Source organism: Aotus nancymaae, unplaced genomic scaffold, assembly GCF_030222135.1.
Source record: "Aotus nancymaae isolate 86718 unplaced genomic scaffold, 86718_ANA_hifiasm-v0.15.2.pri h1tg000003l, whole genome shotgun sequence".
NCBI classification, from domain to species: Eukaryota; Metazoa; Chordata; class Mammalia; order Primates; family Aotidae; genus Aotus; species Aotus nancymaae.
The window spans coordinates 57,257,587-57,285,326 of record NW_026988414.1 but is presented as its reverse complement, the minus strand read 5'-3'; the positions used below and the strand labels follow the sequence as shown (position 1 = coordinate 57,285,326).

Genomic DNA, 27,740 nt, shown 5'->3' with positions numbered 1-27,740 from the left:
TTAAGAAAAATAACTGATTAGGGATTTAGGATATGAAAAATTGATGTTAAAACCTGATGTTAAAGCAAAAGAATGAATGTTCAAATCATAATTTGAAACACTGATCAAAGTTTATCACCCAAACTTAAGTACTACTAACCTTTTCATATACACTGTGTCTTTTACAAGAATGTCTTTTATGTCCTCGGATATGGGGGGCGGGGGCCAGGTTTCTGACATCTGTAACAATGTCAAGTCATTTTAAGGTTTAAAATTAAACCATGCATCAAAATTCAGTAAGTGACATGAGACAATCCTACCCTTCTCTGAGTTTCTTTCTTGATACCTACCATCTTCCAAAAAATACTTTTCCCCAAAAAAAATCTGTTTTCCAAATGACCAAGCAGATTCCAGATATTGTATGTCTGCAGTCTTTGCATTTTACTTCATAGTTCCATATTTTAATATTTTGTCCCATTGTAGCCAATATTTCAGTTGCCTGAGTCCTACTGTTGGGCCCTGTTATACTGTGTATCGATTGTCTTACATTTTGCATCATTTATTGGAAAGGCCCCAATGTTAATGCAAAGGACAGAGTAAGCTAGTATGAATAATGCAGAAGAGGTTAGGAGATTTGGGAAGTTACAGTTCATCAGAGGATGATTATCTTTGCCTCTGGTAATCTCCTAAAAATAAAAGGGAAATGAAAAACTACTTTAAAATCAGCCTTGCCTTCGATTGTGGTGGAAGGAACTCAAGACTGACTCAGAGAAAACAAAGAGGTTGAAGGTTATGAGCAGAGAGAGTACACTTGGGTCTTCCGGTAGATGCTCTCCCGCTCTCCTGGGGAGCACCACCGTCCCTATGCCACTATTTTTGACACAAAACAGCTCCTGCTTTCCTAAACACATGAGGTCTCTCCTGTGCTCTGGGGCCTACAGTGCTTGGCTCAGACCAAAGCACTTTGTGGCCAAAGACCCACACCACAAATGCACACAGAAAATGATGAATTTAAAATTCAGACTCATTCATTTCCTTCTCATTTCTATTGATACAGGGAATATAACTGTGAAGGATAATCAGTCCCTGAGATTAGTCTACTGTCAGAGTTCTGTTATCTTTGACACCTTGCAAAGGTCAGTATCTTTATGGACTATGGAAGGATACTAGGGCTTGAACTCTTTCCCTCCTGTGGCCTTGGTTTCTGTTGGGGTCCTTTTCTCATGCATCTAGACTGGATGAGGATGGCCATTTCCATGGCAGTCCCCAATAAACCCCCATCCTGGTATTTATGCCCTGTGTAATTCCCACCTACAGTGTATCAGGGCTGGTCTTTTACCAATAGAATACAGCAGAAGTGATGGGAAGTCACTTCTGAGGCTAGGTATGAAAAACACCGTGGTTTCCCTCTGTCTGCCTCTCTCTCAGATTGCTTGTTTTGGTGGGGAGGGTAGGGCAGGGCGTGTTGTGAGCATCCCAAAGAGAGGCCTATGTGGTAAAGAACAGAGGCCAATGGCCACGTGAGTGAGCTTTTTTGGAAGCAGATCCTTCAGCCCCAGCCAAGCCTTCAGATGACTGCAGCCCTGGCTGACACCTTGACAGCAATATCATGATTGACTTTGAGCCAGAACCACCAGCTACACTACTCCCTGACTCTTGACCTTCAGAATCTGTATGAGACAATACGTATTTATTGTTTTAAGCTACCAAGTTTGGAGTTAATTTGTTATGCAGCAATAAAGTACTTACATATGGTCTTAGATTGTCCTATGCGTTCCCACATAATGTATTGTTCTAGATTGTAATCACTCATCCTTGTGTCCGACTCTTTCATTGAGCAATTTATGCTTTGAGGAAAGGGATCCAGTTGACTGTTGTATTCCCAATACCTAGAGTAGTGCTTGGCACACAGTAAGGACTCAGAAAATGTCATTGAACAAATGAATAAAGCAAAATGAGATAACGGGCATGGTTTCAGAGAGCGCCAGAAGACCTGCCAGCTAAGGAATGAGTTAGCAGTGTTCAAATCGGGTTATTGTCTTCAGGTGTGAGAGATTCAAAATGAAGTTTCGTTCTTCTGCTGCTGCGACTGACCTCCCTACCATCCTCCCAAATTCCCCATGAGTCAAGTCCTACTTTCTTCTCAGCGCCTGTGGGGCTTTCCAGAAAACGTGATCTGGAATGTGGGGCATGAGCAGGACTCAGAGGAGAGTTGCAGCTGGGGTGGCTTACTCCAGGCCGCCTCTGGGGGAGAAGGAAGAATTTCTCCAATTCCCCAGACGCAAGAGACACAGACTGTGGAGACACTCCCCAGAGGGGAGCACTCAGGGCATGGGATATATAATTAAACTAGACCCGGGGACAAAGCAAAAGTAGAGGTGGGGATGGGGGGCTTTTATATTTTATTTAAGAGCTTCAAAAAAATGTTTGTTCAGAGGAGGCTAAAAGTTCAGTTACTCCTCTAAGTGGGATGGTGTCTGGTTACAAGTTTCTAGGAAGGGCATCTCCACCTCAGGGCTCAGCCCTGCCCACTCCAGGAGAGCCACAGTACAAACTTACCCTCCTCCTTCCCTCAAATCACACCTCTTTAACTAGCACTGCCATCTCTAACTGGAAGAATATATGCAGGAGGCTTTCAAAGAACCTCTGGGTGGCTCTGAATGGCCTTCCCATCATGCTCTGTGCTCTTTCCATGTGTTAGATTCATAATAAAACTTATGAGGAGCACAAAGACTCCAGATCCAATGGAATAAGTCTCCGGTGGCATAGATAGCAATGGAGGACACAGTTGGGGCAGCGGGAGCCTTCCCAGTGAGCTTAAAAATCGCACCATTTGGGGGCACACTATCAGGCAAATTTAAATAATTTTACTTTATTTTTCTGCATGCTCCACAATGAGGAGTGGGGGTAAGCATGCATGGTCTAGCTCATGATCATTTGTCATTAAGAACCTGTTTAAAGGGAATACATAGCACTCAGTTTGTTAGACAGTCAACAGGGCCTTGAGCATGAAACAGGATAGTTTGATTTCAGGTCCCTCATTGGTTATTTCTAATTGTTTAACCACAGAGAATTTTGCTTTTCTGAGTCTCTGGATTTTTTTGATCTATAAAGTGAAGACACTAGTAATTACCTCCTGGCATTCACTAAAAACACGTTGGCTGAATCTGAATGGGGTTCTTAAGGCCAAAGGAAATAACAAGGCTGCAAGTAGAATTTGGGAATGCTTGATTACATTTAAGGCCTGTAGAAAAAAGGTAAATCATAGGCTTCCTACCAGCCTGGGACACGGTGCAGCTATTTTTCCAAAGTCAATTTAATATCATTCCGGGATGCATAAAAACAGCATGACCTAAGAGAGCCACAAAATGGTGCATCCGTTGGCCATGTCAGGCTCAGTCTTTTGTTTCTACCTCAAAATAATATTAACAAAATAAAAAATGCAGTGAAAAAAGCCACTAAAATAGAGACGAATAGAAATAACATGCAAATAACTTGTCCAATTGAGTGTGCCTGTAGAAATCCTATTTGACTCAAGGGTTTGAACATCTCCATTTCCAGCTTTACAGATTTACTAAAGGATTCACTTATGTCTACTCAGTACTTATTATAATTGTTAGTGAAAATAGCTGAGGAATTTATATAGGCCCTCTCGGAAGTCTAGTGAGGCACATGCCATGTCCCGTTTCCATAATCTCTAGACAGAATTCTAAAAATGAAGATATGGGCCGAGCGCGGTGGCTCACGCCTGTAATCCCAGCACTTTGGGAGGACAAGGTGGTGGATCATGAGGTCAAGAGATCAAGACCAGCCTGGCCAACATGGTGAAACCCCATCTCTACTAAAAATACAAAAATTAGCTGGGCGTGGTGGTCCACACCTGTAGTCCCAGCTACTTAGGAGCCTGAGGCAGGAGAATCACTTGAATTCAGGAGGCAGAAGTTGCAGTGAGCCGAGACTCCAACTCAAAAAAAAAAAATGAAGATATATGGAAACGTAATTGGACATAACTGGATACCAAAAGGCCAAAAGCCTTTCTCACTTTCTATTCTTTTTTTTTGAAAAATTTGTTTAATATTTTATGACCATAAGTAGATGGCCTCATTTCTTGGTGCTTCAGCTTCCTCATCTGTACAACAGAGTTCATAATAGTGCCTATCTACGGGCCAGTTAAGAGGATTAAATGAATTAGTATACACAAAGCACTCCAAAGCATACAGAATGTGCTCAGTAAATGACAATTGTTCTTACATTTATTTTTCATTTTAAAGGGAAAATAGCTTTTATACAAATGTTATAGAAGATCTTAAGCATGGTCCAAAATATTTACAAGTATATAAATATAAGGTCCTTTATTAAGCCTGACACTGAGGCTAAATGTTTCTTGGGAGGTCTTCTCTGAAAAAATCTTTGTATTCTTCCCTACACATTTCCAGACAAGCCAAATCAAATGGCCATTCTATTAGTTTTCTCTTGCTGACTAATAAATCACCACACATTTAACAGCTTAAAAAAACACCACACAGTTATTATCTCACAGTTTCTGTGAGGCAGGAAGTCAGAACACACTTCAGTTGGGTCTTTAGCTCAGGATTCCATAAGGCTGCAACCAGGTTGTCAGAGAGGCTGCACTGTCATGGGCAGGCCTGAATGGGGAAGAACCTGCTTCCAAGCTCACTCAGGTTCTTGACAGAATTTACTTCCTTGCAGCTGAACTGAGGGCCCCACTTTCTTGCTGGCTATTGATTAGAGACTGCCCTCAGCTCCTAGAGGGGCCTACAGTGTTTGTCTCAGTGACCACAGACCCACACCACAAACGAACACAGAAAATGATGAATTTAAAATTCAGACTCATTCATTTCCTTCTCATTTCTATTGACACAGGGAATATAACTGTTAAGGATAATCAGTCTGTACTGGTTGCTTGCCACATGGACTTTCTCATCATGACCACTTACTTCATCAAGCCAGCAAGGGAGCGTCTCTGGGGCAATTTTGCTAGCAAGACAAAGTCTTATATATGAGGCATAACGTACAACACATGACTTATACCGTATACTATGTTACAATATAGCATAATCACGTGAATGACATTCCATCACTTTTACTATATTCTATCAACTAGAAACAAGTCACAGGTCCTACCCACACTCAAAGGCAGGTGATTACACAAAGTGTGAATAGCAGGAGGCCACCTCAGAGGCTGTCTAATGCTGTTACCAAGAGGAAAAGGCATTGTCCAATTTCCCTTTAAATTTGCCAATTCATTTTTTGTTCTAGCCCAAGAGGTCTAAAAGTTTTATAGTCTGTTAATTAGAGACACGAAGCTTAGGGAAAATGAAGGGAAGTAGAAAGAACTGCATTTAAGAGAAGGTCAAAAAGATAATTACTCTCTCCATATGGACTGTGGAAATGATGATGTCAGTGTCCAAAAATAGCTCCTTAAATCCCTCAAGTCCCACCAAGATGGTCTGGGGAAGGTAATCAGAGGAAGCACCCACGTATGGTACAGGCCTAATTCTGCCCTCTTTGGACCTAATGATTTGAAGCCTTACAGATGGAAGTTGGCCGCTGAACCATGAGCAAATCTGTCTGCCTGTGGGTTAATAGGGAAGATAACTCTAACGTCTTTTAAATACATACAGGATTATTATTAAGACGCTATCTAGTCAGAGTCTCTATCCCTTCTGAAGAAGAACCAGAGAGAAATGCGCTTGAATTTCAGCAAGAAGAAATTTGTTTAAACCTAAGAACAAAAAGTCTTAACAGCAATGGTGATTAAGCACTAAAACAGGGCATAAAACAAAGCCATGAAATATAGTCATGTACCACATAACAACTTTTAGGTCGTCAGACCTCATATACCGTAACAGCCCCATAGATTAAAACAGAACTGAAAGATTCCTATCGCCTAGTATTTACAATGCTTTTTATTCTTATTTTAGAATACACCTCCTTTTACTTATTTTTTAAAAGTTAACTGTAAAATGTCTTCAGGCGGGTCCTTCAGGAGATATTCCAGAGAAGGCATTGTCATAGGAGGTGACAGCTCCCTGTGTGCTACTTCCCCTGAAGAACTTCCAGTGGGACAAGAGGCGGAGCTGGAAGGCAGTGACGGTGATGACCCTGACCCTGTGTAGGCCGAGGCTAATGTGTGTGTTTGTGTCCTAGTTTTTAACAAAAAAATTACAAATAAAAGAAAAAAATTAAAACAGAGAAAAGCTTACAGAATAATAACATAAAGAATTATTTTTGTACTGCTGTACAATGTGTGTTTTAAGCTGTTATTACTAAACAGTTAACAAGTTTAAAAAATAAAGTTTACAGAGTAAAAACGTTACAAGGAAGCTAAGATTACTTTATTATTGAAGAAAGAAAAAATTTTGATGTAAATGTAGTGTTGCCTAAGTGCACAGTCTTTATACAGCCTACACTGGTGTGCAGTAACGTCCTAGGCCTTCACATTCACTCACCACTCACTCACCGACTCACCAGGGCAACGTCCAGTCCTGCAAGCTCCATTCATGAGAAATACCGTATATAGGCATACTATTTAAAATTTTTTTTTTTTTTTTTTTTTTAGATAGAGTCTTTCTCTGTTGTCCAGGCTGGAGTGCAATGGCACGATCTCAGCTCACTGCAACCTCCGCCTCCTGGGTTCAAGCGATTCTCCTGCCTCAGCCTCCCAAGTAGCTGGAATTACAGATGTGCACCACCACACCTACCTATTTTTTTTTTTTTTGTATCTTTAGTAGAGATGGGATTTCACCATGTTGGCCAGGCTGGTCTCAAATTACTGACCGCATGATCTGCCCACCTTGGCCTCCCAAAGTGCTGAAATTACAGGCGTGAGCCACTGCACTCAGTCTTAAAGTTTTTATACTGTTTTTTTACTGTACCTTTTCTGTGTCTAGATATGTTTGGGTACACAAATACTTCACATTGTGTTATAATTGCTTACAGTATTCAGTATGGTAACATGCTGTACAGGTTTGCTGCCTAGAAGCAACAGACTATACCATAGAGCCTAGGTGTATATCAGGCTACACCATCTGGGTTTGCATAAGCACACTGTATGATGTTCACATGATGATGAAATTGCCTAATGATGCATTTCTCAGAACATATTCATCATAACTGTATCTGTCCACTGAGTTTTTTAAAAAATAAACTAGACACCTACCAAGATGGTGGTCCAAATGCAGTGAAGTAGATGGGCTGGAAGACATTCCCCTATGCTCAGCACATGGTAACACCTCAAAAACAAACATTTATTAAAGATACTGAAGTTTCTTTGCTCTTGTTGATGACTAACCAGATAGAAGTATTTTTTAAACTGAGATCCTTAGACTATTTCTGTCAAAATCATCTGAGGTATTATTTAAAATGCAGTTTCTTAGGTATAGTTCTGGGTGTCATAAATTAAAATCTCTTGAGGTAGGGCCTAGGAACATTTTTTTTTTAACAAGCACCCCAGGAAGTGTTTATGTACTCATTAAAGCCTGAGGAGCACTGTACATGAAATATAATCCACATCAGAACTTGAATTTCTTTATTCACATCTTCTTGTCCCTACACCACTACCCTCAATCCTACATTTCAAAGAAATAAATATTGCTTCCTCCTGTGAGCAGCCAAAAAAGCATCTCTCAGCCCCCTGGCTTTCATGCCTAAAAAACGGTTCAGCAACCAAACTGTAGGAACATCCACAATGGCTTCTACCATGCTGTTTCCCCAGGGAAATTACATAATAGGTTTCTGGCACATACCACTGTTACTAGAATTACAAATGAACCCCCACCCCCATCTCTCTAGGAGTCTTGTGTGTTGAGTAAAACCACAACAATATATCTGCTGCTTAGACCCGGGGTGAAGAGAGTAGGGGTATGCCTGGAGAAGTGTGTGGTTTGCCGCATGGAAACTCAGTGCACCATTCTACCCACTGCAGAGTCTGTGTGTGAACCCTGTGTCTCTACAGACTGGGCCTGAATTTTTGCAGGACCCTATTAGGTCCCCAGGAGAGCTCTCACATGAAGTCCAAGAAATCTTAGGAAAACGTGGAGCTTACATGATGGACTAATTTCATTTCAATAAAATTCCCATATTACATTCAATGTGCCTGGCTTTATTAAGTTTTGTCATAAACGCTGGGAACACTTCCAAATTTAGGCTTGCACAATTATTTTTATTGGTGCGTTAACTAAAAATGGTATATGCATAAGTCAGAGTGTACATTTGACTTCATTTGGGGAGCTAAAATGAGCTTTAGGTTGATTTATAGTCATTTTACCCCGGTAAATGAGATACAGGAAATAGGGGTTAGAGTTTCTGATCACAGCATTTCTAAATCCATCCCGGCTCCATCCACAGCTCTGCCATGTATCTAATGAATTTAAATTCCAAATGTCTATCGGCAACCCACAAAGTCACCAAACAAAGAGGCTGGCTTATTTTCAGACCCAGAGCCATCCAAACTGGGCAAAAAAATAGAGGTTTGTTGCACTAAAGTGGGACTGGGGAGCTCTCGGTGCTTTGAAAGGTTTTAATTGCTATGGAAAAAATCCTTTCAAAGATTTTTTCCCTCAACATGGGCCCCTTGGAAACTTTTCATAGGGGAACTGTAAAATATTTATACAGCTAGCAGCACTGTTAAAAAAAAAAGCAAGCAAGAAAGAAGCATAGCACTGAATGAAAAGCAGACTTGAAGTGAGCCTTGCAGATTCAGGGGACCAGGGAGGGGAGGTTACTGTGATTCCAACCCCTGGAAACAGGATTAATTCCTACCAACCATGCCCACAGACAGGGCCCACTTCATGGGCATGTGACCTGGCACTTAGAAGGGTTCTGCGTTTGGTTGAATGCTCTGCTGTTGCCATTTTGAAATTTTTGATTTTTGAACAACGGACGCCATGTTTTAATTTTGCATGTTATGTAGCTGGCCCAGCTCACAGAACTTCCCCAGGACCACTTCTTCAGACATTTCAGTATGGTCCTCCCACCCCTTCCTCCCTGTTGGCTTTTCTTTTGCTTTCTTTTTCTGGAGGTATCCACAACACTGACACTTTGACAGTCCTCGGTGGCATCTGTTCCGCATCCCATCAGCATGGCTGGCATACACACTGCCCACGCAGCTTTGTCACCCCAGGATGTATAACAATAACAATCCATGTTCAAAACCCTAGAAAACATGAACCTGAGCTTGTGAATAGACCAAAAAGTATAGAATTTTGTAGTTTAAAGGAATGCAGTGTTCTTGTTTTATAGAGTAAATTAGTTGTGGAGAGAGGAAGGAAATTTCCCAAGGCTACTTCATTTATTAATATCAGGTTGGGGACATGATCTGATATACATGCTGCTAGCTCACTCTGCAGCCTCTATAAAAAGGGGTTAACATGAACAATTATAGTCCCCAAACAGTCCCCAAACTCATGTGAACTCTGGCTTCAGTGTTTTCTCAACACTTCAATCAACAACGACGTTATTAAAGAGCTGGGCGAGGTGGCACACAACAGTAATCCCAGCACTTTGGGAGGCCAAGGAGGGCAGATCACTTGAGGTCAGGAGTTTGAGACCAGCCTAACCAACATGATGAAACGCTGTCTCTACTAAAAATACAAAAATTAGTAGGCGTGGTGGTACATGCTTGTAATCCCAGCTTCTTGGAAGGCTGAGGTGGGAGGATCACTTGAACCTGGGAGGTGGAGGTTGCAGTGAGCTGAGATCACAGCACTGGATTCCAGCCTAGGCAACAGAGTGAGACTCCGTCTCAAAAAAAAAAAAAAAAAGATACTATTAAAGAAAGGCTGGAAAGATAATCATTTTCTCCACATCAACTCCCCCAAAATATTTTCACTTCCTCCCACTTCTTATCTTTTACTGATGAAGATATTTGGTAGTAAAAACAACCAATGTAAATTACATGGCCTCTTCATGGCTCCAGCCTACCATTCCTGCTGTCAACCCGGTAACCTTGTAGAAAGGAAGAGAAGAATCCAAGGATCCAGAAAACCCATAAAGTGGATAATTAACACCAGAGAAATCAAGATTTGGCTACCCTATCATAGCTAAAATATGAAGGGGCAGGATGAGACACAGTCCCGAAACTTTCTATCAGGGGAAATGGGTTGCAGAATTACCACAATCTCGTCAATCAGAAGGGACCCTCTTGTCTCAAGGCTGACTTAATTGCCATAATTCAATTAACATGCTTCCACTAATTATATAAACTTTTAGATGACAGTTCAACAGTAGCACCACTGAGAGTAACTCATTTTTTTTTCATTTTTAAACTTAGTTAATTATAAGTAAATTGCATTGGTTTCTTTTTCACATCTTGCCTTCAACTATTTGTTACAAAATGATATCACATAATTTAAAAGCTCTGGGTCTTTTGCAAAAAAAAAAAAAAGCATGTATACCATGTGAAAAACTGTTGCATTCATAAAGAGACAGGTCCCTTTTTTCCTTGCTTCCTTCCTGTTTTTCTTCATTTCTTCCCAGATGGCAATTCTTATCAAATATTAAATGAGATAAATAATAACCACATTAATTGAAATGAACATCTATTTTCTAAATTCTAAGACCTAGAACAGTGTCTGGCTCAATACAGATTTGTTAAATAATTATCAATATTAGTTACTGGATGAGATGCTTTGGGTCATGGTAGAGAAAGGTTTAGGAGGGCTAGAAGCCCTAGGATCTAATTTAACGGAGTGTATCTGTTCTTTCATGAGATAAGATGTAAAAGCAGGAACATAACAAATCACTAAAAAACTACCTGGAATTGAAGATACTGAAGAGGAATGAAGAGCATACATCATGGAAATGGTAAATCAGATTAACTCTTCCATCGAGAAAGATAAGAAGATGGGCTTTCACTGTCAGTTATCTTATCTACATACAAATGAAAGTTGACAAATGTAAATTACCTGCTACAAACCAATGGACAGTGGATCCATCACAGTTGGATACATTTCAACAAAGCAAAGGATGCCACACTAGAATTGGCCCAGTGCTAATTTGCATAGCAGCACAGATTCACATTGATACACCTTTATAGAATTTACTTTCAATGAAAGTGCATATTCTTTGTACCAAAGCATACCCAATTCTTCTATATTTTCATGATTTACGATTGAGCAGAAATCTACAGATATGCCAGAAATTTTAATAGATATTCAAGACTCCAAAGATAATTCATGAGAGAAGAATTAGAATTGCTATTTTTTTTCCTTGAGGGCTATTTTTCTTGCTTTTCTACCTAGCACTTCATTTCACTCTGACCAAAAGTTTCTCTTATGCATTTTAATGCAGTCACAAGAAGTTTAAAAAGTACTGAAAAAGTAATTATATTCCCACTAATATAATCATATAAACAGGTTAACGTTAGCTCAGTTAGTGAGAAAAAGACATTTTAAAATGGAAGCCGCCACCATGCTATGCAGGGTTAACATGACAAAGGAGACCTTGACCCAGGAAAATGAAACTAACAGCTCCCCATCAGGCCTCAGACTGTCAGATACTTATAGAAACTTTCCTGCCTTTTCCCCAGAAGCTAGGCCTCTGGTTATTGGCTACTTTTCCTTATAGAACATTGATCAGTTGAAATTCATTAATTATTAGCAGCCCATGAGGGCTGTTCTTCCCAAAAGGCCATAATCTCCCTGAACGTCCCTGGAGCCCATGTTTGCTCACCATGATGTTTCTGGCCTGGTGCTTCTGTGCCTGCTGTAAGTATTCTTATGGAGTCAGAAAAAAAAAGTAAGGCTCCTTTCTCATTCCTCCAAGGCCCCTGTATTAGTCGGAAGTTTTTCAATTGCACATGATAAGCATCTAGCTTAAATTACTTTGAGAAGGCAATAAGGCTTAAAGGCCAACAGGCTTATAAAAAACCAAACCTTGAAAGGGCCAGTCTTGAGACAATATCCTCTCACTTTCCACTCAAGACCCTCCAAGGAAGAATTCAGATTGGCTCAGCATAGGTCGTATGTCCACACCTTGGACTAATCTCTTTGGCTAGAAGAGTATGGTACAAAATCCACCCAACCAGAATCCAGTGACCACTTCTGCAACTGGGGAGGGTGTAGAGTGCTGTGTTCCTAACCCTGCCGGCCATAGCCCTGCGCTGTGGGGGAAGTTGAAAGGGGGAAGAAGGGTGGGGAGGATGTTGGGCGTGTAAAACAATGACGCACACAGAGGCTCCCAGCTTCCATCTAGAGGAAGATGAAGTGTTCCTACAGTTCGGGATTTTCAATAACAACAGCCTTGATATAGGTAGCTTTTATTTTTATTTTTTCAGAGCTATATGGAGTCGTAACAGTTCAAATGATCACTTCTATCTCTACTAGACCCTTTTGTAAAAAAAAGTACGCCACATGCCAGTAGCAATATTTAGCAATTTAATTTAATTTTTTTTTTTTTTTTTTTTTTTTTTTGAGACAGAGTTTTGCTCTTGTTACCCAGGCTGGAGTGCAATGGCTCGATCTCGGCTCACCACAACCTCCGCCTCCTGGGTTCAAGCAATTCTCCTGCCTCAGCCTCCGTAGTAGCTGGGACTACAGGCGTGTGCCACCATGCCCAGCTAATTTTTGTATTTTTAGTAGAGACAGGGTTTCACCATGTTGACCAGGATGGTCTCGATCTCTTGACCTTGTGATCCACCCGCCTCAGCCTCCCAAAGTGCTGGGATTAAAGGCGTGAGCCACCGCGCCCGGCCTGCAATTTAATACAGAGTGCTACCATTAATTAATTTTGATTGACTTGGAAAATAATGCATACATCATATTTTATTTTGAGGAAAAGTCTGAGAGTGGTAATCAGGTCAGCGGCAAAAAATATTCTTCTACTTCATTCTTAAGGATGGTTTATTGCTCCTATCCATGGGAGCAGGGAGTGGCTTGTAATATCTGATTCTTCTGGCACCCCAGAACTCCCTGCTGTTTTCCTGTGTGCTCAGATGTTTTCTCGTGCTAAAGCTACACGTGTAAATCAAGCCCTCTTACACAGAGATGTGAGCAAGAGGACTGATTTTTTGCTTTATGAGTTACACTTTCAGCCCACACGTGGCTGCACATGAAATATCAATTTTTGCCTCTTTTTTACTTTGCATGACATCAGGCCTCTTCTCTATTTACACAGGACAGAAGAAAAGTTTGAGGAGGTAAAAGGGTCACTGGGCTCATTATCCTGGCTGTCTATAGTTTTCTCCTGCCATTTCCTCTCATCCATCATTGTCCTCCCTAAAAACTCATCTATGTCCCTTGAGTTTTGATTATTTTTTCTTAGGTAATGCCCCTTTTAGGGAACCTATTTGAAGATCATTATACTCTCTGCAAAGTAGTTTGGCCAGAACTTTTCCTGTTGATCCCAATTTTCTGTCTACTCAGATTCTGTTTTCCTTGTTCCTGCCATGCAGGGAATATTTGCATTCTTTCTGATTGTGGGGAACTGTGCAGTAATCTTACACCATATGTATTTTTATATTGAAAGTCATGAGATCTTTATTTTGCATTCCTTAACCATGACCCATCATTCACTTCCCATCCTTCACGAGGGCAACCCGAGTCGGCTTGCATCTCCACCAGAGAATTCCCAGAGAAGCTCCGGAATTTGGTCCTTTTATCTCTCAATTTTTTGGCAAGGGGTGGGGACCGGGTATGCTTGCTTGTTTACAGTGAGAGAAGCACTAGTCTCTCCAACTGTCTAACCCCCAGGTACTCCATGCTCATAACACCGATGCCATGGCTGTTTAAGTTAAAAAGTAAGCACAGGCCCAATGGAGTAAAGAAGGGGCCTACATGGGAAACAAATCAGATATAGCAACACTTGTGCCCCAGCCACTTGTCTTTGCTCCCTTACAGAAGAACCGTAGCAACGGATGATTCTAGGGTCAAGGGATTTTCAGCCTTTTCCATTGCTGTATTCTGCGGAACACTGTTTCTAGGAGAAGTGAAAAAAACATTCCAGGGTCAAATAAGTTTGGGAAACAGCATATGGGAATTCACAGAACATATTAGCATATTAAAGGCTCTGACGATTTCACATTAAATAAACCTATTTACCTTTGTTTAACTCAGCGTTCCCTAAACATATTTGAGCTTGAAACACTTGCCACAGTTTACCTAGGGCGACCTGCAGAACGACATTCCTTGGACTACCCAATTAGAAGACAAAGAAATACAATTCTATTATCTTAAAAGTGAGGCACTCTTTGCAGATATTAAGGACATGAGTTTAATTTCCTTCCTCAGCTATTGTTCCACTGCCCACTCTCAGAGGCTGGAGCCACGGGTCTTATTGACTCAGAGGCAGAGCTCTCAGGGTGGGTTCTTAACATTCTGAGCAAGACAATAGGCAGGCAAAACAGGCTTTATGGAGAGGTAAAGGATTTCTCAAACTTTCTTTAGCTCCAGCCTGACATATCTGGTGGACCAGACAGAATTTTACATGAGGGACATCTAGGCAGGAAGAGGAAGGGGGAAGGGAAGCCCATTTCTTCTATGCTGGCAACATTAGGAGGATAATTATGGCAAGAAAAGGCGGAAAGTGAATTGATCAGCTCTGTTCCAATTTCCCCTCCTTGGTCTAGAGACGAGGAAGGAGAAGTGAGTAAATATGGAAGTACTCAAGTGCTCGATTCCTACAGGAGGCCTTGGGTTTAGCTGCTGGCATGGACAGTCAAAGTATTTGAAATTTCATTTTACTGCTCAGCTGTAGGTTTCTCTATGGTGTGGCTGATGCCAGGCATTGCACAGCACTCAAGGGCAGATGAATTGTCAACTAGTCTTGCTTGGGGACAGACAGGTCTAGTGGTACTGCTCTACAAGGTTCTCACAGAGAACCAGAATGAGGAGGCTGAGTCAGCCAGGAAGGGCCATTAGACCCTGACCAAGGTGAGAGAAGCTGGCACACAAGGTCTGCCAGTCCTGCCTTTAGTATTTGTACCAGCAGAAATCGAGGGCAAAACACGGGCACTGTGTCGTCTCTGACCCCTCACTTCACTCTCTACAAGATCATGTGAGCCCCGCTGCTTGCCCCAGCTGTGCACCTGATGCCCTCTTATAGAGATTTGGGGAAAAGAGACAGAAATGATTGAGACATATATAAAGAAACATATATAAGAAACTACATTTTCTCTGCCTATGTGAATTTTAGTGTGATTGAAATTTCAGCATTGCTACATCTTTTTTTTTTTTTTGGTATTCGCTGAAGCTTAGATGGCACCACTTTAATCTCCAGGCATTTGTTTTCCTTCAAACTGCAGGACTGCTACAACATACCAAAAACTGTGGTACTACCACACTATTTTGTGGTACTATGATTGTTGGTTGATTGGACCATGGGCTACTTCACTACAGAGGCCTAGTTTCATTCATCTTCCTCCCAACAGATAGCGTAGCACCTTAATATAATATGCATTCAATAAATGATAGTTGAAATGACTGAATGAAATAGGCTTAGGCTCTGCACCTCAGTAGATGTTCTAGGGAGAAGCTCACCAAGGTTTCTTTTTGATTAAAGGAAGAAAAACAAGTCTTCCTTGGAGAGTTTGACAAGAGCTACCTTTCTTCATAGGTCTATGTCCTTTCTTCTTTTCTTTGCTTCTTCCATCTCTATTCAGTTACTTTCACTTTACTCTGCCTTTTTTGGAAATGTGTGGGAGACACAGGTAACTGGCAGAATGAAGGCGTGGTCCTGCCTTTGAGCGTTCCCAAATCCTCCTCACCTGTTACTCAAGAAGATTCTTAAATTTCTATGGCAATTATTGGCTTAAAGAAAGAAACAGAGCCCTCTGTTTATAGCATGATAATCTTACGAATCACTCCATGATTTTCCCTGTCTTCATCCTGCACTCTGTGCCCCTCCACCACTGTGAGCTCTACGGGCCAGATGCATGCAGCATGCCTTTGCAGTTCTCATACTCTCCTCTGTGTCCCCATGAGGCTTTTCTCATACCTTTATGACACATTTTGTTGGCTTATAACTGAACTGATTTGCATGTCTATTTTCTCCTATAGACCGCAAGCTCATTGAGAACCTTTGTTTTCATTGTTGCATCTTTATGTTTTATGGTGCTTCATACAATGCGAACATGCAATATATGTTTGGCAACTGATCAAACTGGATGTCTTATGATTCCTTAAAAGCAGAAAAAAAGAAAACCTTACTTTCCCAGTGTTCATTAAGTCTTTATATTTTTCTGTCCCAACCAGCTCATCAAGCCTATCAAACTTCTGCCCTTCCTCCAACCATTCCTCTAGCTGAAGACATGCCTGAATATTTCCATGAGCACCTGGAAGAACATTCAGAAATAAATTCATTTGTATCCTCCTCCTCTGACCGCTTTGATATGTGCCCGTCTCACGTCACGTTGCTCAGGAATAATCCTACTTCCCTGCCTAGGGAGCCTCTTACAGCTCCTGAAGACGCAAAGCTCTCAAGTTGCAAAATGGAGTTGAGTTCCCTTCAGGTCTCACCGCATGGGAGCCATTCTGAGATCCAGCAGAAATGGGAAGAAGAAGATTCCCTCCTTTCGGCTTGTGCCTATCCCACAAAAGCCAGAAGAGATGTGCGTTTTGCTAGCTGTCTCTGGAAAGGGGCTACTCCATGGCCCCTTTCGGGTCTCAGTGTCAAAAAGGAGTGTTCTCTAGATTCTCAACTGGGGGTAAATGTCTATGTATACTCTTATTATACTTGTAGCTTTCTTTTTCATAATCTTATCATGATGAATTGCAAGTATCGACTGACTTAACCATTTCTATCATGAGCCTGACAGCTCCATGGAGGCAAAGATACTATATTGTTCATTCTTATATTCTCTTTACCCATCTTTATGTGTGGTATACAATAATAGTAATAATGATACTCATAGTGAATATTCGTAAGGTACTTTCTCTGGACCAGATACTCTTCTAGGTGCTTTGCCTATATTAGCTCATTCAGTCCACGTGACAACCCTTTAGGGAGATACTACTATTGTCTACATTTTACATGAGGATAAACTGAGATACAGAGAGGCCAAGTAACTTTCCTAAAGTCACCCAGCAGGTAACTGATGGATGTTAAATTTAAACACAAGAATTGGGCACCAGAGTTCATAAGCTCAATCACTGGACTACACTCCACTATGTTACACTACACAACTTGATACATTATTACTCTGGATAAGGATCTCATTCTTGGAAGCAGACATAGACTGGGCGGTGGCAATCACCCTCTCCAAGGTGCCGAGAGTATTCCGAGCACAAGGAGTAGAGAGCTTATGTTCATGGATGGGACGGGAGTGTGAACGGATGCAGGAGTGGAGACAGCTAATAGAAGAGCCACTGGTTGGAGAACTCAGAGGAGAGTAGGCAGCTCACTTAGCAGCTGGTATAATTAGGAAATTTGAAAGAGACAGAGAAATATCTAAAGGGGATTTTTAGATAACTTTCTCCTTTGTGGGGCAGTCTCTAAAATTCCCCTGCCACTTCTAGAAAAGGTCTAGATCTACATTAATCTTTCATTCAGCCTTTTTTTTTTTTTAAGACAGGATCTCACTCTGTCACTCAGGCCAGAGTGCAGTGGTGCGATCATGGCTTAATGCAGGCTCTACCTTCCCAGGTTCAGGTGATCCTCCCACTTCAGCTTCCTGAGTAGCTGGGACTACAGGCCCATGCCACCATGCCTTGCTTTTATATTTTTTGTAGAGATGGGGTTTCACCCAAGCTGGCCTCAAACTCCTGGGCCCAAGTAATCCTCCCATTTCAACCTCCCAAAGTGGTGAGATTACAGATATGAGCCACCGTGCCTGGCCTAGAATTTTCTTTAAGGAAGACATCATGTTAAGACTGGGCCAAACAGAGTTCCAGAATTTGAGTCCATTTTATAAGCAATTTGTGAGGTGTGTGAGTTGATTGCTACAGCCTCAACTCTCATTAAATCTCCTTGGGGAAGAATGAGGAGAAATGGTTCAGGCCAGAGCCTGAAGCTAGCTGTATCTAGGATTTCTGATCAAGTTCCCTTATGTTTTGGAGATTGGGGGTACGTGTATTCAAGAAACTGCGAAAGAGAAAGAAGGAAGGAAAGGTTGAGATGGTGCAGAAATAAGAACAAGAGAAAGTGAGAGAGGATGTGGAAAAACCTGCTTCTTTGATTTGCATGGTGTGATTTCTGAAATTGCTCCAGCCTCTACGGGATTTATGTAGCTTCATTAATCACACTTTCTTTTGAAATGGAATTTTCTGCCTCAAAGCCTTTGAACGTTGACATTCAAATACAACATATTCTTTTAAAATCACCTCTGGATAAAGACAACACTGTTGAGGTAATTCCCCCAGATTGTAGGTGGGGTCTTTTTAGTCCTCAGATCTTGATAATATGCTGAAAATAGAAAGGTCTGGTAAGATTAGGATCCCGAATGCTGACACCCTGGGCCAGGAATCCGTGGAGGAAAAAAAAAGGAAAGAAAAAGCCCCTGGTCTTTGTGAACGACAAAAAGCAGCGCCATCTAGTGGCAATTTCGCTTATCCTGGAGCGTCTTGACCGGGACCTCCCGCCTGGCTCTTTGGACGGGGAACACACAAGTTCACCCTGGAAGTGGCCTCATGACCTGCAATCAAATGACAGAGCTTAGGTGAAGACATGCGCGTCTTACAGCTGCTGCCAATCAGAGTGGCTCAACTCAAGGCATGTTATTTTTGGTTGATTTTGGTATGCTGGGAAGTCCACACAAACAACATAGAACAAAGATTATGGCTCTGGGAAAGAAAGGAGTAGTGGTCATAAAGATTTACACCAGATAAACATCCCCTTATCTAATCCATGTAATCTTCCTGCTTTGCTAAGAAACCAAAGCACAAAGAGGTCAAGTTCAAAGTCAAGGAGTCAAGAGTGGCAAAGGCAGGATCTGAATCCAGGTCTCTTTAGAAAAGCTTTCTCTCAGATGTAGCTTTTGTCAGAATCTTCCTCCCTGGAAGGCCCACATTTCCAGGCCATGCTAACAGATCTTCAGCCTTTAAGGGTGATTTATTAGATAAGTAATAACACCTTATAGCAGGTAGGAGCACTGGCAGAATTGTCAGTGCCTGATGCTGCCCATGGCTGAGCTACAGAGAGAAGGCCCTTCATCATCCCTCAATGCTCAGATCCTGAGGGTGAAATGACAGCAGTTGTTGGTGGGTAAGCACTTTCTTTTCACAAAGTCACCACCAGCTGACACTTCTGGGTCCACTGCTGCTCCAAGAGCGCCTGCTCCCCACCGCTGCAACTGTGGGGCCTGCAGCAACAACCTCTCTGGCCAGCAGTACTCCCTGAAAGTGAATTCCATCCATTCAGATTCTAGTGTAATAAATCATTTTCTATGCATTGGCATATTTTTTATTGCCAAAAAAAAAATCACTTAACATTCTTCATAATTTGGGAATAGATGTTGGTTTTTAAATAAGAAAGTATTCATTTTATGACAAATTTACTTTGAATTCAATTTATGACTTAATCAGAAAAATAAATGTTAATTTCTTTTATTTATGAAAGCTCACTAAAATGTAGGCATAGAAAATATTGGAATATAAATCCTCTCCAATTCAATAGGTTAATGGTGGAGATTAAGAAGTTAGCTCTAACCCACTATATTGCAGAGAGCAAGAAAGAAAGATGCATTTAGGTAAAGCCATAGCTTATGGTAATAAAGCAAGCATATGTAGTTCTGAAGTTTTAATTCAGGTACTCAATTACAGTTACATGAGTAAAATTTTTTTTTTTCTTAAACAAACTCTAGTAGATCACTGACTGCAGCTATACCAACATGAGGGACATAAAATAACAGGGAATTAAGACTTCCTCTTGCCATTGTAGTTGACTCCTAGGAATAGAAGAAGAAAGAGCTTTCCTGACTTTTCAATGAGCAAATGATATTATAATTTGAATAAATAAATCCAGGGTATGACAATGTAACTGGTGAAAACTATAGTTGTTAAAGCCACATGACAAAATAATGATTCTGTTCTTTTTCTAATGTTCATCATTAAAGAGTTGTCAAAGAACCTAGTTTGAGAATGGCTTGACTTTTCTCTGAAATGCCTTATTTTTATTTATTTATTTATTTGAGACACAGCCTCACTGTGTCACCGAGGCTGGAGTGCAGTGGCATGATCTTGGTTTACTGTAACCTCTGCCTCCCAGGTTCAAGTGATTCTCATGCCTCAGCCTCCCAAGTAGTGGGATTACAGGCACCCACCATCATGCCAAGCTAATTTTTGTATTTTTTGTAGAGAGGGGATTTTGTCATTTTGGACAGGCTGGTCTTGAACTCCTGACTTCAAGTGATCTACCCACCTTGGCCTCCCAAAGTGTTAAGATTACAGGCATGAGCCACCACGCCTGGTCCTGAAATGCTTTATAATTGATATTTTGGAGAGACAGTTTTTGAAAGTTATATCATTATCATATCATAGTCTCCCCTGAGTTATTATATCATAGTCTCCCCATTAATATATCATATTATATCATAGTCTCCCCTGACTTTTCCTGAGCAGGTATTGGCTTTGGTATAAAATACAGGCAATAGGGACATGGAAATAATGGGGCCATTGAGATATTTGTCAAATGATTCTACAAAATTTAAAAGCAGAAAATTTCTCAATGTAATTCAAAATCAGAATTTTTTCTCATAACTTGAGTTTTAACATTTCTGAAAACTAACTCAATGTTGTATTGGTTTCAGAGTAAAAATACATTTTAACAACAGCAAGAAGGAAACCCAATGTCATCAAACTCTTTGTTGATGAAAATAACCATTGGTTATTATGACACTCAGTCACAATAAACTCATGAAGAGTGAGCCAGGCAGGACTGCACGCTTGAACAGGATCTGGTCACTCAGTAGATCCTGACTCTTCTGCTACCCCTGGCTTGTAGTCTACTTGATCACATTTTTTTTAAACTTCTGAAATCAATGGTGAAGAGTTCTTTTCCTAATGGAAAACTTACTCTAGAAAGTCCATCAATGGAGGGTGGATGGTGGGTGAGGGCATGTGGCAGCCTTAAAATAGTAAGAATAAATCTGATGTGTCGCATGCCTGCTAGGCACCAGTGTTGCATTTCTACTATGTGCTCCTGTGCTAAGTGGCTTTTGTTTGTTTGTATATTATTCTTTTAATTCTCAAGGTAATATCTCCCCTCTCCCCACTTTTTATTTTTTTTACTGTGAGAGCTTAGATAACTTGCCCAAATTCAAGTTGATTTATCTGGCAGAGTCAGGAAGATTTTGTGCTCTTTCCTAGCTAAGTTGGGAGCACTGTCATCCAGGGGAAAAGGGCCTCTCTTGGTGAGACAGAGGAGAGAAAACAGGAAGTGCTCCCCTGGCCCAAGCAGTTGCCCTGTGTCCCTATGCTCAAAGTTGAGTCCAGGCTAACTGTCATATTCTGACCTCCCCTCCTCCACTGCTTTTCTTTTTCATGAGGCAGTAAACATGTTAGTAGTTTGGCAACTAAACTCATGAGTTGGTGGAAGTAGACAGCCACCAAATGGTGTGCTTGAGTAGTGCAGTGGGAAAAGCTTCTGAGGGAGACAACTGAGGTGTCTCCAGGACTAGCCATGCCCTCACTCTGAGACTGGCCTCAAGATAAGGGAAGGGCTCTCTCCTATGCTACAAAACTCTATCCCCATGTACACAGCTGATTGGTCCAGTGATGGACACCTGACCAAAGCTAAGCTGATCAGATCCTTCCCTAGGATCTGATCAGTAACTAAGGCAATCTCCTGCTGGAGGCAGTGCTTCAGATATAAAAGGCAGGAATTGCTGCCAGCTGCCATGTTTCTTGCCATGTAGCAGTCAGTTTCAGAGAATAAAGGCAACATTCAGAAAGAAATATGGGGTGAGATGTAGAGAGTCTGTTCTGGTCATCTTTTATTCCCTAGTTCCATTTGTTTTTTGAGCCCCTACTACACCCATTCCCTGGGTACACGACTCTCTAAATCAGTACATGTTGTTTTGTTAGCTCGTAACCAACACAATCTCCATCTTCAAATGAGAAATTCATTGCACTTTCAGCCTCTTAATAAAATACGAACAACCATGGATGGGCTTATTCTGTTTTAACATAAGAACAATTGCAATTCATCTGTCTTCTTGAAGTAGTATTAGTACCAGGCAGTTGAGAAGGACTTGCAGACTTGAGGCGAAACCTAGGTTAAACTCTCTGGAGAAGGGGAAGCAGAATTTGTGAGAGACATGGGGCAAAGAGTGAGAATTGGGGAATTCGCCATATTTAGGAAGAGGAGACCTCAGAGTAGAACATGGTCTTGAAAGTGAGTATTGAAAGAGGAAATAAGCACATTTCACTTACTTCATAATACTCTGAGGCCAATATTTTTGGGTCCGTAATCAGAGACTGATCTTTTTTTGGAAAGGGAGAAGAGATATTTATTGCAGTTTTTCTAGAATATTACTTCTAAGAATTTGCTGGCTCTGAAAGAACCTGATAGATTCTGTTTCTACTCTCTGCACATATTTTTATTTGAAAATATTTTTAGTATTACATAAATAACAAATATGAATTTTTGCTAGGCTGTCTGTGAGATGGGGGTTAGGGACATTAAAAAGCACCTTCTAATGACCCCTTATTTAAAACATAGTGGGCTATAATTTTAGAGCAGTAAAACCTCATTATAACATACTTACAGTTGACATTTGCAGGCTGTATTGTTCATGTTTTTAAGTCCTGGAGAAAGGCCCATTAAAGCTGTGTTTCTCACATTAATTCAACATTTAACCACTTATAATACAAACCCCAGTCTTTTGGAAAATGTCATTAAATTTTTTTTGCCATATATGGACATTATTTATTGTTTGAGACCCATTGTCTACTTATAATATGCCCTTTATCAGACCCAAATGCCCACTTCAGAGATTTTCGTTTTGAGCAACAACTGGCTTCGTACATTATCCAATGATGCAGGAAAGTTAAATTACAGCCAGTTCATATCATAGAAACAAAATGTTTCCTGCAATTACTGATAAGGGACAGTTCATTTTCTCTCTGTCATCCTGAAAAAAACCCTCCTAACAACAATTCATGCCTGGTTAAACAGGATTTCCACATCTACTGCTGACATCTTTCCAAATAATTCAGGGTTGTTATTACTGTATAGACCTGGCAAGGCTCAAAAGCAAGCAGACTTGACGAGTCTGCTCAAAGCAGAGCTTAAGTAGTTGTAATTAATAATAATTACATGCCCACTACACTCCAGTTTTATCATATTACCCGTCAATGCAAATAAAAAACCCCACACACAACACACTTGCAACAGGATTAGTGCATTAATAAAGTCACTCTGCATATGTCATCTCCCTAAAGTTGAAAATACTCGTAGCAGTTTCTGTTTTATTGATTTTCATGATTGCATGTCTGGTTGCAAATGTTGTTTAGACGCAGTACAGCTTGGGATCAGTCTCTTTCTCTTCCAAAAACCTTCTCCCCTCCTGCCGTGACTCGGATTCGAACCGAGGTTGCTGCGGCCACAACGCAGAGTACTAACCACTATACGATCACGGCAAGCTACAGAAGAACTGAACACTAAGCTTTCTTTAAGAGCTATTGCAATATTAAAATTTGTGGAAACACTGCCATCTATTGCCTAAACACGTACACTTTCTTAATATTGGGAAAGAGAAGCTGTGTTCCCATAATTTCTAATTATTTAGAGGAACAATAACGAACTCCTTGAACATAAAACTAACATCATCTTCTTGGCTGATTGGGAAAATTGTAATAGGAGAGGATTCACTGGGTTCACTGTCCAGGAAATGGTGATGAAGGTAACAAGACTAAGAGATACCAGTCTGGGCCGGGCACGGTGGCTCACGCCTGTAATCCCAGCACTTTGGGAGGTCGAGGCAGGTGGATCACGAGGTCAAGAGATCGAGACCATCCTGGTCAACACGGTGAAACCCCGTCTCTACTAAAAATACAAAAAATTAGCTGGGCATGGTGGCACGTGCCTGTAATCCCAGCTACTTAGGAGGCTGAGGCAGGAGAATTGCCTGAACCCAGGAGGCGGAGGTTGCGGTGAGCCGAGATCGCGCCATTGCACTCCAGCCTGGGTAACAAGAGCGAAACTCCGTCTCAAAAAAAAAAAAAAAGAGATACCAGTCTGTTGACTAACAGTTCCTATGTTTAATCAATAATGAATACAGATTTCGCACCCCCAACCACCACTACCAATAATGTTGCATTGAATAACGTGAGTCTGAGCCTCTTCTGTGCATTTTTTTCACCACTAGTCTTATTCCCATTTGCTTAGGCAGCACAACCATAAAAGATATAGCAAGAACAAAATGGCCTGAGGACTGCAGAGACTCAGAAAGACTTGCTTTTCCTATTAAAGGAAGCCAAAGTCAGTATATCCCGACTGAGGAAAGGCTCCCTTTCAAACCCATTGATCCTTGAAGTGATTTTTCTCCCTGCCAGAATATAGGCCTTAAAGCTACAATAATCTCATCAAGAAAAGCTTCCCAATAACATTAGCAACCTAACAAAGAAACTGGAGTGTTCTATGCTAGTTAAGTTTCAAGATAAAATTTATTTTCGATTTCTTTGCTGTAAAAATGGAAGCAGTAGTAGTCTACACAAGATATTCCAAGGGCTGAACGTCTTAAAACAAAATGCACAGAAATATCTATTTGTAATCAATGGATTGCTATCAGGGTGCCCCCTTTAATTTCTCTCAACAGAGAGGGCCTGGGAACAGCTGGAGCTAGCTGGCACTGTATGTGGGTGGCAGGAGCCTCACGCAGGTACCGATCAGGTGCCCACAGCTCCAAAGCTTCTAGGAGGAGGACATCTCTGAAGATAAACATTTCAGACACACATTTCACTCACTCACTCCCATGTGATCATCTATAGCCCCTTCTCTTTTTCTTCAATCTCTCACAAATACATCTGCCCTCTGTGGCCACATAGAAGACTCATGCTTGGAGTTCCTGCTCCTGAGTGCTGCATGCTCTATGCAGGAAGCAGGCAAGCCACTCTCTGGCCTGAACAGAAATACATGTGGGTGAGTCTGGTGAAAGGTCACCCTGGGACCAGGGGGCAAACCAAATCTCCTGATCAACAAAAGAGGACATAATTGTTTCCCAAAGTCCAGTCATTCGTGTACCACCTTCATAATTTTTGCTATGGGCAGGTACCAATTGAACCACAGGAGAAATAATATTTTTAAAAGATCAACTCACAGCATATGATTTTGGAATCAGACTATCTGGATTTGAATTCTGGCTCTATCACTTACTAACTGGGGGAACTTGGGCTGCTTATTAACCTCTGTGCCTCTGTTTTCTCATCTATTCAGTGGAGATAAAAGTAACAACGACTTTGGAGGATTGTTATGAGGGTTAAACAGATAAGTACATGTCAACAACCTAAAATAGGTCTGTCATGTAGTAAGCACAGAAGTGTTAGTTAATTTAAACATATATATTTTCAAAGGAAAGTTTATAACATTCCATATATTTAAAAAACATAGTATCACATTCCACAAATAGAGGTCACCCTAAAACAAAATGTGTAAACAAACCAACCGAATGAAATCCTAGCACTCTGAGCTCCAAGCTCAAGTTCTGCTCTGTGTTTAAAAGGAAGGTGGGCAGGAGATCTGCTAAGGCCTCGTCAGCCTCAGAACTAGGCTTCTTCTGGACTCTTCTGAATGACCACGAAAGATTTGAAGAAGGAATAACTTTCTCTTACAGAATTTAATACTATTAAATGCCACATTCATTAACCTCCTTAAATTACTTCACACGTTAGATCTGTCAGCCTGGGTCATACCATGTGGCTTGGAATAAGGAAGCCTTTCCCTCCCTTGCGCTGATCCACATTCATTGCATGGCCCTGCCCTCTGTCTCCTCACTCAGGCAATCAGGCTAAGTAACAACCACTGTCATGAACACTGCTTATTGCTTCGGCAAATGGAAAGAGATCTCTGCAGATTCCGGAACCAGCAACGAAAAGCTTGTTTTACAACTCACTGGCTAGATCTGCTTCCATGGTCTCAGCCTGCTGTAAAAGTACCAGGCAGGGCACCCCTGCCATATGCCAGGAAAGCAGAGAGCTGGAAATCTTAGGTGAACATCACTCAGGACTTCCAGCCATGCCACAAGTGGTGAATCTCAGCGTGGAGAAGTTTACAAGGCTGCGAGCCTCAAGATGCTCATGACCAGGGAGCAAAAACCCTGACACGCAGAAGTGTTCACCAGGCGAGGCTTTCATCTGGCATCTGTACGGGCTTCTCCTTTACTTGATGTTAGTCACTGTGTGGATAGACTGAAAGGTTCTTGCCTGTTAGAGTGAAATGGGCTTTTGAACAGTTACCAAATTTCTCCTGTCTACTCCCTGTCTTCTTAGGATATGCATTCAGATTTCTTCCACAAGCACCAATACCTGCGACTCACTACAAAGGGAAAAATCCATGGAACCGAAACCTGGTTTCTGATGGCATTTGCACCGTCTTTGCAACCTACCACCTGATGATTCTTTTTCTCTGATTGTGCTCTGTCAATAGTGACATTATTATCGCTCTCCCCCTAATTTATTCACGACTCACAAAGACTTATTGAGATTTACTATGGTTCAGTTATTGTTTCTGAATCTTAAGGATTCAATGGAGAAGAAAACAAATGGATCATGATTTCACACAATTTAGAGTCTAGTGACTGAGACACAGATGAATAGAGAGAACATCTGAGTGGGCACCCCAGATGGAAATACATTTCCTTAAAGTTTTCAAATTAGGTTGAAGTTGAGAAAGGCAGGGAAGGCGTTATGAAAGAGCGGGAGGACAGAGAAAGAGAAAGAGACAGAGGAGAAAGTGGCCTGCTTTGTCTGGGTTCCAGTCCTTTCTCTCCAGCCCTTCTCCCTGTGTGACCTTGGACTAGGCTCTTGGCCTCTCTGAGTCTCTATTTCCTCATCAGAAAGGTAAGGGAAATTGGGCTACAGGAGCTTTCAGATTCTTTACACCTCTGACATGCCATACATTTAATATAGGGAAAAACATTTACAAACAATGGCCAAATGTGAAGTGTGGAGGAGAAAACACCTATTCAAAGCAGGAGAATCTTACAGCTATTATAATTATCTTTTACATGTCTTCTTAAGTTCACAGAAGCTGTCCCTTTGTCAGCTTCCAAATGTTGTCAGCCTTATTTCCCTGCCTATGGCAACACATTTTAAATAAATGGAGATTGGTCTGTTACATAAGTGATTTAAGTTGGGTGTAAGCGAGAAGTTTGTGCTTGTGCTGGGCATTCAACTATGGAATTCATTCCCAAAGAAGATTGTTGACTTCCCCTTTCAGAGTTTTAAAAATAAGATGGATGTTTACCAGGGGCTCATTGTTCCACGTGAGAGAGCCCGGCTTTCCTGCCTCTCCTCTTGCCTCCTGGTGCTGTCTTCTGATGGAGTCGTTCCTCTCCCTGGCTGTTTATAATGGATTCTAACAGAGGAGCGGGGAGCTGACAGGCGGGCCGGGACCGGAGGGGTCCCCCACCTCCCCAGCTGAGTCCTATCTCCAGCATTGCCACCCCTACCCCTTTTCCCAGGCCAAGCTCTGTGTTCTCCTGCTTGGCCCTCTTCTCAGTGTGCCTCCTGCCTCGCTGGGGGTAGGGAAATGACAGTCAGATCCATCACTGGGCTGGAGGCCAAGAGTGGCAATCCGTGGGGCTGAGGCTGGCCCAGTGCCCAGTTTTCAGACAAAGACAGGTTGGGAACCCTCCTGCAATGAAGGCT

At 41.5% G+C, this 27,740-nt stretch overlaps 1 non-coding gene across 1 annotated transcript; it reads right to left on the bottom strand.

Annotated features, from left to right (window-relative positions):
- Positions 1-23,441: 23,441 nt before the first annotated feature.
- Positions 23,442-23,513, bottom strand: TRNAH-GUG (transfer RNA histidin (anticodon GUG)). The gene has a single exon. It is a non-coding gene; the product is annotated as a tRNA-His (tRNA).
- Between the last annotated feature and the right edge of the window lie 4,227 nt (positions 23,514-27,740).